The sequence below is a fragment of the Pan paniscus genome, chromosome 1 (genome assembly GCF_029289425.2).
Source record: "Pan paniscus chromosome 1, NHGRI_mPanPan1-v2.0_pri, whole genome shotgun sequence".
In the NCBI taxonomy this organism is placed as follows: domain Eukaryota; kingdom Metazoa; phylum Chordata; class Mammalia; order Primates; family Hominidae; genus Pan; species Pan paniscus.
The window spans coordinates 16,358,830-16,375,768 of NC_073249.2; the positions used below are offsets into that span (position 1 = coordinate 16,358,830).

Sequence of the window (16,939 nt, forward strand, 5' to 3'; positions counted from 1 at the left end):
TTTCTATTGCTCTACTGAAATTCCTCATGTCTTTGTGCATGATGTCTACCTTATTAATTACTATATTGATCATTGTTGTTTTCAATTCTGTCTAATAGTTTCAATATCACGTTCATTTCTAAGTCTGGTTCTGTTGATCAATTTGCCTCTTGTCGGTAAATTGTTGGCCAGGCTGATATTGAATTCCTGGTCTCAAGCAATCCGCCCACCTCAGCCTCCCAAAGTGCTGGGATTACAGGCACGAGCTACTGGGCCTGGCCACATCCTGTTTCTGCTAGTCTTCAGAGTGAAGGCTGAGAAAATCTAGTCAGTCGTTGAGCTGGATTTGAGTTTTGTTGCTATGATCACGGTCAATGAACCACAGGCATTATTTTCTAGTATTATTTTATGTTTAAGAATTATTCTCTACATTCTCATTTCACTGTCATCTTTAAGCTTTACCTGTGTAACTGAACCTCAGAGAGGGTTTTTTTTTTCTTTTTTCTTTTTTTTTCTTTTTTTGGGATGGAGTCTGGCTCTGTCGCCCAGGCTGGACTGCAGTGGCACGATCTCGGCTCACTGCAAGCTCCACCTCCTGGGTTCACGTCATTCTCATGCCTCAGCCTCCCTAGTAGCTGGGACTACAGGCGCCCGCCACCACGCCTGGCTAATTTTTCTGTATTTTTAGTAGAGACGGGGTTTCACGGTGTTAGCCAGGATGGTCTCGATCTCCTGACCTCGTGATCCGCCCACCTCGTCCTCCCAAAGTGCTGGGATTACAGGCGTGAGCCACCGCGCCCGGCCTCAGAGAGGGTTTTGTTCCATTTTCTTGCTCCTTCCCCAGTGGTAGATTTGCTGTTATTTGTTACTTGACATTTGCTAACTATGGAGTAGGGGGATGTTTTCTGTTGTTTTGATTCATCCACAGTCTTAGATAAGCCCTGTGTCATTGGGTGTCAGTGGTGGAAAATTCAAATGGTCCTGGCCTATTTCCTATGGCAGCCAAACTCTATCTTGTATGTTTGACATATCTTATGTGAGTTTCCTGCACCATCCTCCATGGTAAGACATTTCTAATGATCAGAATCTACAACAGAGTGTTGTTCCCTCTCCTTCAAGTGTCAAGGGCTTTTGTCCCTTGATTTGCCCCAGCTGAGATTTGTCTTCCTCTCTGTCCTGGGAACAAGATTGTCGTCTTTCCCCCAATAGCTTAAGGCTTTTGTTCCATAGGAGAGATGGAGAAAACGAGTCTGTGGAAAGGGGCACTTCATGCCTTCCAACAATGGTGGCCACCCCCCTCTTCCAAGTGTGTACCACTGAGGAAAGCCTTCTCGGGTTTCTGGGTCTGCCCTGAATCTTTCTTGTGAGCACATGGTGAGGTTCATGGAGAAGAGTCTGTGAGCCAGTGCGAACTCGCCTTATATCTGAGACTCCCAGGGATTCTATGCTGTTGTGTGACCTTATACTCAACCTTTAGCAATTTATTAAAACTTTTGGCTGAAATCTTCTGAACTATATCAGGGGTAGTGTCTCCTTTCTCTCTCACAGGTAAGCCAGGGTTATGATGGCTCCTTAGAAGTGCTTGTTTTTTTTCTTAGATTTCAGGTATTTGATTGCCCTATGACCTCAGATCTCTGATAAATTCAAGAAAATTATGATTTGGGAGGTTATCTAACTCTTTCTTGTTATTAGAAGAAGAGAGGCTCTCTTTCCAGGTTTTTACATCCTCAGCAGAAGCCAGAGGTCCACGACAAGTTTCTGTAAGCCTCCTCAAATGCTTTTGGAATAAAACATAATACAAAATAAATAAAGAGATAAACAAAATAAAACAACACTGCAACCAGAGGTACAAGTAATATAGGATAATCTTGGTTAAAAAGTAACAAAATAGAGGCCTTTTTCTAAAAACATTAAATAGGAACTGCAAGGTAGTAAAAAGTACAAACTATGAAAAAACTTTTAAAAATTCAGATGAATTTTACCTTTTGATTTAAAAATGTATAAAACTACATATTTCTAGAGTATGCTTTCCTATCAATATGCAAAAGATAACAATTAGAGCCGGGAGCTGCAATATGAGGCTGAAGGGTCTGGCCTCTAGGGCTACAGATTGGGAGACATAAAATAGATTTATCTTCAACACTACTCCTTTTCTCTCCAGTTCTCTGGCCTTTGAAACTCAGGGTTAAATCAAAATTAATTTCCTTTAAATTGCTTAAAGTTGCTTTTTGACTGCTCTGAATGTTAAAATGGGGCAATGGGCTAATATGTAGTGAATGTCTACAAGATGCTAGACTAGGTTTTCTAACTTCAGTGTATAGCGGAATCACATGGGGATCTTGATACAAATACAGAGAACCTTAGCTGACCTCAGTGCAAGTGGGCCTCTGTATTCCTTATTAATTTATAGGTGATTATGACACTTATCAAAGTTGAAGAACCACTGTCCTAGGCACTTAATATACATCCTCCTATCTAATCCATTATTTTACTAAAGTAAATAGTGTTACACTTATTTTACTGATGGGGAAACTAAGGCTCAGAGGGACTAAACACCCAGCCCAAAGTCACAAAGCAAATTAGTGGCAGACCCGGTACTAAAACCCAGATGTGTCCACCTCTAAACTCAGGTGCCTTTAGCTCCACCTCACAAGGATCCACTATCTCTCTCCACTTTTTCAAGAATGGTAGCAAAGGGCAATCTATCTTCCTTGAGCCTAGATAGCAAACCAACACCGTGTACCAGTTTATAAAGATTATTTTGTTTTGCCTTTTTAAAAATACGAACACAGTGGATTATAAAGGTCTTCTTTCCTAGAGGATCCATTAATTGAAACTCCATTACATTGCTCTCCACAAGTCTTTGAGAAAGCTGAAGAATTTTCAGAAACACATAATTAAGACTCAGAGGGGAGGCCAAGATTTAAAAAGAACTTCCAAAAGACCAAGTAACTGCCAACAAAGCTTCTCGAGGGAATGCTCTCAGACAAATGAGGCGTGAATATAGGTGGGTTTTTTAAACTACCAGGAAGGAAGAGGGATAAGAGATCCCTGTGAGTACAAACAATGTCAATTAAGGCCAAGAAAAGAAAAGAATATATTACTGTCAGCCAGAGTCAAGGGAAGAAAGATGGCCTTTTACTGGTGTGTCGGGAGAGAAATGAATACCAGAGAGGATCATTCGAAACCTATTAAGAAATGAAGGGAGAATTAGATCAACGGTCCTATTGGGAAGCTCAGACAGCAAAACAGTTTTCTGTCTGCCAGTGGGAAGAGCAACAGAAATTAGAACAACTTACAAACATCTTTATCCAAGAGATTTGGACTGGAAGGAATTGTAAAAATAAGATGAATCTGTGTCATCGAGAAAAAAATTGGGAAGATGAAAAGCTTGGTGGGATTAATATTTAACCTTAAAATTCAATTCAATTCTGTCCTAGATTAGAAGGTCCATGACATATTTTCTACCAAAATAATAATAATAATAACTTTGTTTTGAGCTTTGTGTCATATGTTGACATTAATCTGAATTATCAAAACAACCCATTGGGTATTTAACTGATTCCCACACCTAGAGTCCCCAGTAAGTTTCCTAAAAGTGCTCTGAGTTTTCTGTGTTGAGGGATATATAAGTATAACGAAGGCTCTGGCAGGTTCGAAAGGAGAATTTTCACAGTGTATCTGAGGTCACTGCACCTTTCCTCTGTATGACTAACCACATCTCCCTGGTCTAAATGACTGGTGAGCTGCCGGGAATTTCCCACTTTAAGCAATCCCAGCACTTTGGGAGGCCAAGGCAGATGGATCACTTGAGGTCAGGAGTTCAAGACCAGCCTAGCCAATATGGTGAAACCCAGTCTCTACTAAAGATACAAAAATTAACCAGGTATGGTGGTGCGTGCTTGTAATCCCAGCTACTCGGGAGGCTGAGGCAGGAGAATAGCTTGATCCCAGGAAGCAGAGGCTGCAGTGAGCTAAGATTGCGCCATTGCACTCCAGCCTGGGCATCACAGCGAGACTCCATCTCAAAAAACAAAACAAACAACAAACAAACAAACAAAACAAAAAAGTTGGACTCCAATATGTCTTCAAAAAGTATCCTGTTTATTGTGTCTCATTTGATTATAGTAATTGGTTATTTATTTTCAGATCAATGCTTTTCAAACTGCATTTACATTAGCCAGTTATAAAGTCAATTTAGTATGTCCCAGCCAGCATTAAAAAAAATAGAATACAAAAAACATTCATATCATTCCTTACTCAATAGTGAATGTATTGCTTTGTGACATACTTGTGTATGTGGGCATGTGTATGTGTACACTGAGTCACAATATAACTTTTTTTTAATTTAAAAATTTTTTTTGAGACAGGGTCTCTGTTACCCAGGCTAGAGTGCATTAGCGCAATCATAGCTCACTGCAGCCTTGACCTCCTGGACTCAAGTGATCCTCCCACCTCAGCCTCCTGAGTAGCTAAGACCACAGGCACAAGCCACCATTCCCGGCTTTCTTTCTTTTTTTTTTTTTTTTTTTAATTTTTTTGTAGAGACAGGGTCTTACTATGTTGCCAGGGCTGGTCTCAAACTCCTGGCCTCAAGTGGCACTCCCACCCCAGCCTCTCAAAGTGCTGGGATTACAGATGTGAGAAAGATATGACGCCCCACTATTTATCTCTTACTGGGACAGGAAGTTTGAAAGCCAGTGCTCTATATCATGCTCCAAGAGGCTTCTCCATGGTTGTGCTATCTCTAGCTTCTCTCTCTTCTAATCTGTCCTGCACCTGACTGTAAAACTAATCTTTTTTACAACTGTACTTTGATTAGGTGACTTTTATCCAGTCATTCTTTCCTTCATTCAACAAATATTTGGCAAATATCCATTCTCTATCAGATGCAGGGCTTCCTTGCCCCATCCCCACCTTACACCTGCCTTCCATAAGGAGAGAGACTATAAGTGACTATAAGTATTCTATTGCACAGGGCTAATTCCAAGTTCAATAGTCTGCACGTTATTCCTGCTACCAATTATGTCAGGATTAAATGCTTCTAATCTATCAAGATCCTCTGAGCGAGATCTACACTCTCCATCCAAGCTTCTTTTTCTTTGTCATTGTTTGGATCTAGCCAGCCTTTTCTACCAACCTGAATATCTCTCTGTGTGCTATGTTAATTCGGACTCCAGTATCCCTCCTCCCATTACTAACGCCGTCCTTTCTTCACTCTTCAGCAAACTCTCTGCAGGGCTCCCGGATCTCAGACCCTCCACCTCCCTTCACAATGCACGGCCTTGCCATGGGCCACATCTGGTCATCGTCCCATTTCCCTGCCCCCTTCTAGCTCCAGTCATCAATGCAGAATTCCTCGCTGCAAAACACTTTCTAGTCCATTGTCCCTTTATTTAGAATGTCTCCAGGGATTGTGTTCCATCACTTTACTTGAAAGCCTATTTCACAGTCTAGTAGGTCTCACTGTCTAGAGACTTTTTATCTTTCTCTAAAAATTTTCCTTTCTTAATTTTAATCTATTATTTCTAGTTATATCACTGATCCCAGCATTAATAATACTTCAAATTTTGACAAAAATAAAATACTTGCTTTTCCTCACTTAACCTCAGACTGTATTTAAATTAATTTTCCATCATCACTTAATCTTACTGCCCATTATTGAATTCTAGCAGTTAATCATCATATGTATTGCTGAAAACAGGGCAACTCAAACTAAACGCAGATGCAGCCCAATAGGAGAACCATAATCTTGCTCTTGCTGGAAAAACCCAGGAATGAAAATGAACTGTACAATCATTGGTGACCCAGCCCTGTTTTATTTCCTTCTGACTTTATCATAAAAGGAAATAAAAACATTTAGGGAAAACATTTAAAAATGTGCAGGTGAGGCTTGTTTTCTTTTGTATGCCACCCTCCATCTTTTGTATGCCATCCAAATTCCTTTGTTAATTTGGTCACATTTGTTGAGTTTCTACTCATCCCAGGCCCTTTATTAGGAGCTGAGGATCAAAGGTAAGATCAGCGCCAGGCAAGGTGGCTCATGCCTGTAATCCCAACACTTTGGGAGACACTGCAGGAGGATTCCTTGAGGTCCAGAGTTCCAGACCAGCCTGGGTGACATATCAAGACCCTGCTTCTACAAAAGTAAAAAACAAAAATTAGCTGGGCATGGTGATGTATCCCTGAAGTCTTAGCTACTTGCAAGGCTGAAGTGGGAGGATTGCTTGATCCCAGGAATTCAAGGTTAGAGTGAGCTGTGATCACACCACTGCTTTCCAGCCAGGGTGACAGAGCAAGACCCTGTCTCCAAAAAAAAAAAAAAAAAAAAAAAAAAATTTGGTGAGTAAGACCATCAAGCTGCTCACTGTCCAGCAGAGAAATAAACTTGTCAGCAGATAATTACAGCACAGGATCATATGACTTTAAATGGACTAGAAGGAATGGCTTGCTATGGTGGGAAACTTCAGCTTTGGTTCTGACAGGGATAAGCAGAAATTTTTCAGATAGAAAGAGAAGGAAGACTATTTTAAACAAAGTAGCAACATGTGCAAATGTAGAGAGGCTTGAAGGATGATGGGTGTCCAGAGAATAGTGAAAAGACAGGGAGGCTGGAACCTATGGTACATAACTAGTAATGATCAGAAACGACCTTGAATATCTGTGAAGGATTTAATACATGCTAAAGAGTTTACACTCATCCTGAAACCAACTGCACATCAGTGGGGGTTTTTAACAGTGGGGCATGTCTGAATCTCACGTTGGAGGTGGGGCCTGGTGGGAGGTTATTGGATCATGGGGGTTGTTCTTCATGAATGGTTTAGCACCATCCCCTTGGTGCTGTTCTTGTGATAGTGAGTGTGAGTTATCAAAAGATCTGGTTGTCTAAAAGTGTGTAGCACTTCCCCCCGCCCCTTTGCTCCTGCTCCTGCCATGTAAGCAATGCCTACTCCTGCTTCACCTTCTGCCAGAAATGTAAGTTTCCTGAGGCTCCCCAGAAGCTGAGCAGATGCCAGCATCATGCTTCCTGTACAGCCTGTAGAACCTTGAGCCAATTAGATCTCTTTTCTTTATAAATTACCCAGTCTCAGTTATTTTCTTATAGCAATGTGAGAACGGACTAATACAAAATGAAAATGGTAATATGTTCTACAACCTTGAGTTTTATCCCAGAAATGCAAGGTTTTTAATGTTATAAAGTTACTCAATGTAATTATAAAAGCAATTAATAGAATAGTATGGTAAATAATAACAGAATCCCAGAATAAGAGGAAAACATATGATTATCTCAATAGATACAGTAAACATATTGTAAAAATTTAACACCCAGGGGAAAAATCCTTAGGAAACTATAGAAGGGAACTTCCTAAACTTAACAAAGGACATCTATGAAAAACCTACAACTAATTTCATTTCTAACAGCAAATGTCTGCTGTTCATGACTAACAACCAATAGCAAGGAACAAGGCATAATCAAGGACAAGGCAATGATGTCCTCTCTCATCACTACTATTCAAATATTTCTGAACTAAACTGCAAAAGCACTATTCATAAAAGGAGACAAAAGTTTGATAAACACAACCTTATCAAAACTTTTTAAACTTCTTACAGAGAAAGAGCTAGAAATGATAAGTTTAATGGTAAAAGATGCCACTGAGAAAATGAAAGACAAGCCAGAGTGGGGAAATTATTAACACATTTATCTTCCAAAGGGCCCATATATAGAATACATAAAGAATTCCTATCACACAATAAGTAAAAATACAACCCATAAAAATAGGGGCATAGGACTTGAGCAGACTTCATACTCCACAAAAGAAGATAAACGCAGAGGCAATAAACTCATGAAAATATAATTAACATCATTAAGCCTCAGGGAAATGCAAATCAAAACCTGCCAATGAGCTACCACAAAACACCAAACACTGTAAGAATGGAGCAACTGGAACTCTAATGCATTGCAAATGAGACTCTAAAATGGTACAATCAATTTGGAAAATATTTTGACAATGTCTTATAAACTTAAACATAGACTCCCTTTTTGACCCATTGGGTCTGACTTAACAGAAAAGAAAAAATATGTCCACAACATGACTTATACAACAAAGTTCAAAGAAGATATATTTATAATACTGAAAAGTTGGAAGCAGCCCAAATGTACATAAACAGGAGACTGGATAAACGATGGTATGTCTGTACAGTGGAATGCAGATTATGGAATAAGAGGTGTAGTTTGAAAAAAAAAATTTTTTTTTTTTTGAGATGGAGTCTTACTCTGTCACCCAGGATGGAGTGCAATGGCAGGATCTTGGCTCACTGCAACCTCCACCTCCTGGGTTCAAGCGATTCTCTTGCCTCAGCCTCCCAAGTAGCTAGGATTACAGGCACACACCACCATGCCCAGCTAATTTTTTTGTGTGTGTGTATTTTTAGTAGGTATGGGGTTTCACCATGTTGGACAGGCTGTCCTGGAACTCCTGATTGCTGAGACCAGCTTGGTCATGGAGACCCTAACCCAGCAGCACTAGAGGAATTAAAAACACACAGAGAGAAATATAGAGTGCAGACTGGGATTCAGGGGGCTGACAGCCTTCAGAGCTGAGAGCCATGAGCAGAGTTTTACCCACATATATACTGACAGCAAACCAGTGATAAGCATTGTTTCTATAGATTACAGATTAACTAAAATGGGAAACAAAGGGATGGGCTCTGGCTAGTTATCTGCAGCAGGAGCATGTCCTTAAGGCACAGATCGCTCATGTTATTGTTTGTGGTTCAGGAACACCTTAAGTGGTTTTCCACCCGGGGTGGGCCAGGTGTTCCTTGATCTCATTCCAGTAAACCAACAACAATCTTCAGCGTGGGCATCATAGCCATCATGAGCATGTCACAGTGCTGCAGAAATTTTGTTTATGGCCAGTTTTGGGGCCTGTTTATGGCCAGATTTGGAGGGCCTGTTCTCAGCACCTGATCTCTGGTGATCTGCTTGCCTTGGCCTCCAAAGTGCTGGGATTACAGGCATGAGCCACTGCACTCAGCCCCCCAATTTTTTTTTGCTAAATCATATATCTGTTTTCAAACAAACTTTGCACAGGATTCCAATATTAGAACACATCGGAAATGGAGCCAATACAGATGACCATGAGCCCTAATCTCTTTGTCCTTTCTCACGGCCTTTCCTGCATCACACACAGCCCTCCTCCACAGTAAATCCTGAGCCACTTTCTTGACATTCATGGGTTTTTCAAAGACAGTATGAAGTGTTCCACATTAGAACCTGTCATTTTCCTTGGCCAAATGACTCAAAGCCAGACCCTACTGAGAGTGGTTTATAACCTTTCATTTGAATGCAAAGGGCATAGCATCATTATTTATTCATTTAGCTGGAAGAGAGCTAAATATTTCCAACAGATACCTGCAGCCTGAAAGCACTTGTTAAAATATACAAAACAAAATAAATGCAGAGATGACGAAATATTAAAACGATCACCTTTTGATGTCACCCCATCAGACAAAGTCAGAAGAAGAACCTGAATCATATGCCATATTCTAAAACTCATTTCCACATACTCATTTTTGTGTGTGTTAGATTTGTTTCTACAATGTCGCATTTCATGACCCTTAGAGATATTTTCTGCCTAGACTCTACATCCTTTTGTTTTTTCATGCTAAATTCTATATTTCTTTTAATTAAAAATTATTAATAAGAAAAAAGCAGAACTATGACTGATACTTATGCATATAGCTGTGATATTTAAATAATCTAAGCCTATATGAAAATGCCTTAATAATCAACAACAGCAAACACAGAGGGTCAGGGATCTGGTAATCCAAACACATTTTTCTTCTTTTGTTCTACAAAATAAAAAATAAATATTTTTCACATCTGTATATCTTCAATGGGAAAATCTAAATATCTAGAAAACTAACTTAATTGTTAATCTAGGCTAATTTCAAGATTTGGCAGGAAGCTAAGTTTGTAAAAATGTACCCAGTTTTAATATGTTATGAGGCTAAGAAATCAATTCCAAATTCTTCCTTTTTTTCCTCCAAATTGAGATTGCAAGATGAGCTCAACCACAATTGCATACAGACCTGTATCATTTTATACTAGAATGCACTTTGTTGATTCTACTAGTCTTTTTTTTTTTTTTTTTTTTACTTTTTAAAATTTAGATTAAGGGAGTACATGTGCAGGCTTGTTACATGGGTATATTATGTGATGCTGAGGTTTGGGTTTCTAGTGTCCAAGTGAACATAGTACCTAATAGGTAGGATTCAACCCTTGCCCCCACCTCCTTCCACTCTTTTGGAATCCTCAGTGTTTATTGTTCCCATCTTTGTGTCTGTGTGTACCCGATGTTCAGCTCCCACTTATAAGTGAGAACGTGTTGGAGTATTTGGTTTTCCGTTTTCTCTGTAATTCACCTAGGATTATGGCCTCCAGCTGCATCCATGTTGCTGCAAATAATATGATTTCATTCTTTTTTATGGCAATATTCCATATTGCATATGTACCACATTTTCTTTATTCAATACACCATTGATGGGCATCTAGGTTGAGTCCATTTCTTTGCATTGTGAGTAGTGCTGCTGTGAACATACAAGTGGAAGTATCATTTTTTTTTTTTTGAGACAGAGTCTCACTCTGTTGCCCAGGCTGGAGTGCAGTGGCGCTATCTTGGCTCACTGCAATCTTCATCTCCCGGGTTCAAGCAATTCTTCTGCCTCAGCCTCTCGAGTAGCTGGGGCTACAGGCGTGTGCCACTGCGCCCAGCTAATTTTTGTATTTTTTAATAGAAACAGGGTTTCACCATCTTGGCCAGGCTGGTCTCGAACTCCTGACCTCATGATCCACGTGCCTCGGCCTCCCAAAGTGCTGGGATTACAGGCGTAAGCCACCTAGCCCGGCCAACAAGTGCAGTTATCATTTTGGTAGAACAATTTATTTTCCTTTGGGGCTATACCTAGTAACGTTGAATTGCTGGGTGGAATGGTAATTCTGTGTTTAGTTCTTTAAGAAATCTCCAAGCTCTTTTCCACAGGGCACTGAACTAATTTTCATTCCCACCAACAGTGTATAAGCAGTCCCTTTTCTCTGCAACCATGCAACATGTTATTTTTTTACTTTTTAATAATAGCCATTCTAACTGATGTGAGATGGTATCTCATTGCTGTTCCCCTTTATTCATCAAATGTTTTGATCAAAATTGGGGATAACATATATACATACCTCAGGCAGCAGCTGATACTTGTAACCCTCGCTGTGTTTCTAGTAGAACTCTAACATACTCCTTACGGAATTGTTTCCTGACCTGAGAGTGTTTATCTGGACATAACTTCCTTGAGCTGTATTAAGAACCACACCTTTCAACTCTGAATGCCTTATCAGTCTAAAGTTACAAAATAACCTAGCATATTGATTTGGATGCTGTTCTACTGCTATTATATAACTCATCTACAGAGGGCCTATGGAGCAAAAGACAAAAAAGACAGCTAGCTGGTAAAAGAGGATACAACAATGACTCATAAACATATGATAAAATGTTCAACATCACTAGTACAAAGGAAATGCATAGAAAAAAATTAGATATTTTCACTTGCTTTATTAGAGATTTTAAAAAATCGTAATTATTGATGCTTCCAAGTTTTTGTGAGATGGATATGCTTATACACTGCTGGGGGGTGAGGAGCATATATTTATGTAATCTTTCTAGACAGCAATTGGAATCTATCTGGCAATATATCAAAATCTCTTGAAAAATGTTTATTTCCTTGATATCTGTTTAACTTAGTAATTCTATTTGGGAGCATTTGTCCTGAGAAAATTATCCAAAATATAGTAAGAGATTTATGAATCAACAGGTTCATCATAATATATATCTTATAATAGCAAAGATTGGAAACAAATTAAATTCTCAAAACTCTCCTCCTTTGGAAGGCAACCACGACCATCTTTGTTTATTCTCTCATCTTCTGTGTTCTCTCAGTGGGCACTCTGCTAGACTCATTTGTGCTGGCTGATATGTTGTTCTATAAAAATTATTTGGTTGTTTCTTCTCTGTGTCTCCTCACTATCCTTTCTACTAAACAGACCATATGCAATTTGAAGGCAGGATCTTTGGGTTTTTCCCCCATAAGCATAGGGTAATCAGAAGAATCTGGAATCTGTTAGGAACAACATGACCCTGATCATTTTCCATTTAAATTCTTCATTGCAGTGGGCCCAACAGGGACAGCATAGCCCCAGAGCAAGAGAGCTTTGCCCTTTTGGTGGGGTGGGAGGGTGAGTACATTTCATGATCATGGTATGAATGGTTTGAACCATGAGCCACAAGTTAACAGTACCTTGGCTTAAACTGTATTCCATGTTTAAGAGGTGCCACTCCTCTGTCCTTGTCTTGGAGTGCAATAATGTACCACAGCCCGAACCTTTCCCATACAACTAAGAGTGTGCCCAGTTTACAGACATGAGTGTCTACAGTCCACCAAAGAGAGTGAATTGCCCCTGGTGTCACTGGCTTATTTTTATGTTTGTCTTCTCACTTCTCTGCACTGTGAGCTCCTTGAAGGCAGAAGCTACAACTTTGTAGCTCCAGGATGTGGAACAGTGTGGCTTATAGCAGGAGCTGAAAATTCATTTAAGTCAAGGAGGAGAGCAGAGCAGCCAGGGTCAGCAGGTGAGGCCATGGGATACATCCAAGTGAGACAGGAGAAGGGAAAGAATCATTTCTAAAGGAAGTTATTCTTAGGCTGATGGGAAAATATGCCTTTAGAGAAAGTACAATCACAAAAGTAGTCTAATAGGTGTTATTATGGAGGCCATAAAAATAAAGTATTTGAAATAAAACAGGATTAAGGAAGAGAAGAATGCTCATTAAGGGTCAGAAGGGATAGAAGAGAAGACTCAAAAATGTCAAGCCAGCTGGGTGTGGTGGCTCACACTTGTAATCTCAGAGCTTTCACAGATGGGAGGATTGCTTGAGCCCAGGAGTTTGAGACCAGCTTGGGCAACACAGTGAGACCTCATCTCAAAAATCTTAGCCAGGCATGGTGGCATAGTCCCAGCTACTAGGGAGGCTGAGACAGGAGGATCTTTTGAGCCTGGGAGGTCAAAGCTGCAGTGAGCTATGATTGTGCCACTGCACTCCAGCCTGGAAAGCTAAAGTTAACTGAAAACATACAAAAATTAAACAAACAAACAAAAGAACAACAACAACGACAAAAAAAAAAAACAACCTCTATCTCAGTAAAGCAAAAGAAACATGAACAACATTTTTAAACACTTCATATTTTAGGCAACACTAGAATGTGTAGAAAGTCCTGGAATTTTGTCAAGAATGTGACAGACGGAGATTGGGACAATGTCAACGAACAGCTGTCACTGATGAACTACTACTGTATTTCTATATTCCTGAACTGTATCCATCCTTACAATCACTGATCCACGGAATAAAACACGGTGGTAAAAAGTGTCACAGAAGGTAGAGCAGGGCTCTTTTATGCTCAAGGCTTGGGTCTAAAACTGACAGAAAGGAGCCTCCAGTTCCCTGCACTCCCAAAGAATTGCAAACAGTGGAGCTGGTGTCATCTACAGGAGGGCTGTCTGAGAGATATTCCAATCAATTCTGCTCCCCTCACTGAACCTCCATTCTACCGTGCTCCTCCACAATCAACATGAGTAGAAAACTCAGAGTGGGATGAGGAGGAGGATGATGGGAGAGAGAGGAGAAACATCCATGGCTTCGTGAAGACAGCTGGGCTTTCTCCCTCTCCTCACCATGGAATAGTTCCTCCAGCTCCTATGTCAAACCAAATGGGGACATGCTGTAGGACATGCAGTGTCAAAGCTTCATAACAGACTGAGAAGGAGACGCTAAAAGAAAATATTTACTTGGGAATGGCTTTGCAATGGAAATACACGTGCCAGAGTAAACTATGCAGATCATCAGGAAGGTTGAGGCAAGGGACAGTTTTTGAAGGCAAAATGAAAAGAATTACATAAGTTGTTTTGAATCAATTATCCTTGGCTGTAAGGATCAATAACAAGGGTGGTGTCAGTCCAAGGTTGGACAAGCAGTTGCTGGACAGATGTCCTTGCAGAAGTATTTTCTCTGTAAGGTTTTGGTGGCCTTTGTGCAAGGTTGTGTTTTTTTGCAGAGTTTGTTTGTGATAGTTCTTATTATCAGGCATACGAGCATGAGAACCCCCCCATTATGGCCTTTCCCAGTTCCAGCTGTCACAAGTGACTCTATTTTGATTCTGACAACTTTCACATCAGCCTGTGGGCCAAATCCAGCCCACCATCTATTTTTGTAAATAAAGTTTTATTGGAATCACTTCTCGGCCTTTTGGCTAAGACCAAGTGCAGAGTTTTATTGGAACACAGCCATGCCCATTCATTTTCATATTGTCTGTGGCTGCTGTCTCACTACAGCTTCAAAGCTGAATAGTCAAAACAGAGACCATATGGCTCACAAAGCTGAAAATGTTTACTAACCGTTCCTTTACAAAAAACATTTTCTGACCTCTATTCTAGAAAAGTTACCTACAGAGACTACCGGTGCCAGAAAAAGGGAGAGATTGGCTTCCATTCTGGGTTGGAGCAGTAAGTTGGTGATAAGATCAAAATGTTCAGCTGGACCATTTATAAAAGGGGGCTGAAAGGTCATTAAGAAGCATGAAAGCAGAATTTGGCAAAGCACAGATGAATACAGGGATTGGAAGAAATAAAATCATTTGAGATTTAAAGCCCACCCACCCAACTCTTCCCTCCAGGAATTTAGACTGTGAACTCTGGATGCATTGGATTTGGTTTTATTGAATAATTTATTATACATTTTTATTTATTTCCTTTACTAATTTTTTAGGAGTACTTTTATTGGGTTGAGCAAAACTTGCTTTTATTTATAAACTAGAAATATTCTGTCTCTGTATGCCTAACTTTATCAATTTTGAGTTTGCAGATGCCGAATATCTGGGACCTAAGAAAAAACATCGGCTGAGCAAAATTCTAAGCTTCAATTTTAAAAGCTAAGATTTGCTTAAAAAGAATTTCTGCAATGCTTCAAAACAATAATAGTGTGTCCTTCATCACCGAATGCTGTACAGAATGTTAAATTTTACCTGGCTTCTGCCAAGCGTTCTTAGAACAAGCATTTATTATAGATTAGTTTTATTTTACGTTAATGGGTGTCTAGGAGAGGGTGGTAATAGCACTTGAGGCAATTTTGTTTTACTATGAAAATTATTTAAGCCTTTAGAAAACGAAATTCAGGGAAATGTACTGTCTTCTCAAAAAATATGTGTTTATAACCCCAAATACAGGAAAAGCTTTTTGAGGAAAGTCATTTTGCTTTGCAAAACAGATTTTCAAACTATTAACAAGATAAAAGGTCACATTGACCCTTTGTTTTAGATAATTCATTCATTCCTGGCCAGGATTTTATAAGATTAAAAAAGTGTGCTTCTGAAACAGAAAAAAAAAGGGCCACAGCATTTATAAACTAGGAGGTCCCTAAATGCTGGAGATTATTCTGATTCCAGAGGGAGCATTAAGGCAGCAATGTAAACATGTTGCTGGTAAGTGAAATTACATTTCAAGCTCTACGCCTTGACACTCCAAACCTAAATAAATGAATAAAAATTTTCTTCTAACTTGAGATATTTTTCATAGTTACTTTCTAATGTTATTTTAAAATAATCAGCATCAAAAGCTGAAATTCAGTAAATAATATTCTGATCATGCTGTTTACTCAGCAAAAGAGAAGAATTGCCAGAAATCAAGTGCCATCCACATGTCAACTAAGGTCCCTCTGTCCCTTGGAGACCTAGCTAAAAATGACTACAGTCCTCTATTCCGTGGCCTTTGAGAGGCTTCCTTCACCACCCACCATGGTCCACCTTACCTCTCACCCCCATTTTGCAAACTCCTCTGACTTTACTTCCTCTTGCTTCTCTCTGTTGGTCTTCCATATCTGCATGTGTTTCTTAGTTTGGTTCGACTCAGTCCAGATATACAGCCTAGCCCCATCACAGTCTGAAAAAAAGCACCACTCGCCTTGTACATGAGCTCAACAACTTTACTAAAAATCTGGAGAGCAGCGAGGAGTACCAGGACAGAACACGTGATTTTCCACTATCTCTTGGCTTCTACCCTCCGCTCTTTATGTTTCTTTCTTGTCCCTCCCACCTCCACATGCTGCCACAAAGCAAACTGCAAAGTCATCCTCTTGTCGCCCATGAAAGTTCTATCTTACCACCTTTGAATTACAGACTTTCACCAACAACTACGGTTTTCTCCAAAAGTATTCTGATAATTGAAATGTTCTGTCTTATTAAAATAGCATGAAGCATGTTCTTGTAAGTTTTGGAGACTGAAAAACGGAATCAGTTATCTGTCTTCAGCAGCAAAATGTCAAATAAATTAAATTGATAAACATCATTGACTTTTACAAAGCCCACCTGTACAATGCTGTGTAATGTCCGGAACTCCATGGATATTCTTTCCTTTAAAAGTTGGAGCCTATACTTACCCGGCAGGGGAGATACCATGATCCATGATCACAAAGGTGGTTTCCCCAGGGCAAGGCTCATCCATTGCACTGCAAATGTGCTGACCCCTGCAATTTCCTCAAATGTAGGAAACTCAATTGCATAATGTGTGGCAGTGGGAGACTGCGTTCATGCTTTCCCTTGTTTAAAAAAAAAAAAAAAAAGTTGGAGCCTAATTCTCTCCATCCTCCCAAAGTGGGCTGGACTTAATAACTTGCTTCTAATGAATACATTGTGTTGGAAGTGATTCCATGTGACATCCAAGGCTATGTCATAAAAAGGACAGCTTTCCTCTGGCTCTTTCTCTGGGGTAGGCTAGTTGCCATGTTGTGAGAACACCCAAGCAGCCCGATGGAGAAGCCCCAGGATAGACAGCCTAGCATGGAGAAGAACCAACTTGCCAGCT

At 39.9% G+C, this 16,939-nt stretch overlaps 1 protein-coding gene and 1 non-coding gene across 8 annotated transcripts in view; one reads left to right on the forward strand and one right to left on the reverse strand.

The window, feature by feature from the left end:
* The window catches only part of MAP10 (microtubule associated protein 10), a 104,372-nt gene that overhangs the window by 59,800 nt on the left and 27,633 nt on the right, over positions 1–16,939 (reverse strand). The gene's annotated exons all lie outside the window — the stretch shown is intronic.
* On the forward strand, positions 16,507–16,677 carry LOC112438719 (U1 spliceosomal RNA). The gene has a single exon (XR_003027095.1). It is a non-coding gene; the product is annotated as a U1 spliceosomal RNA (small nuclear RNA).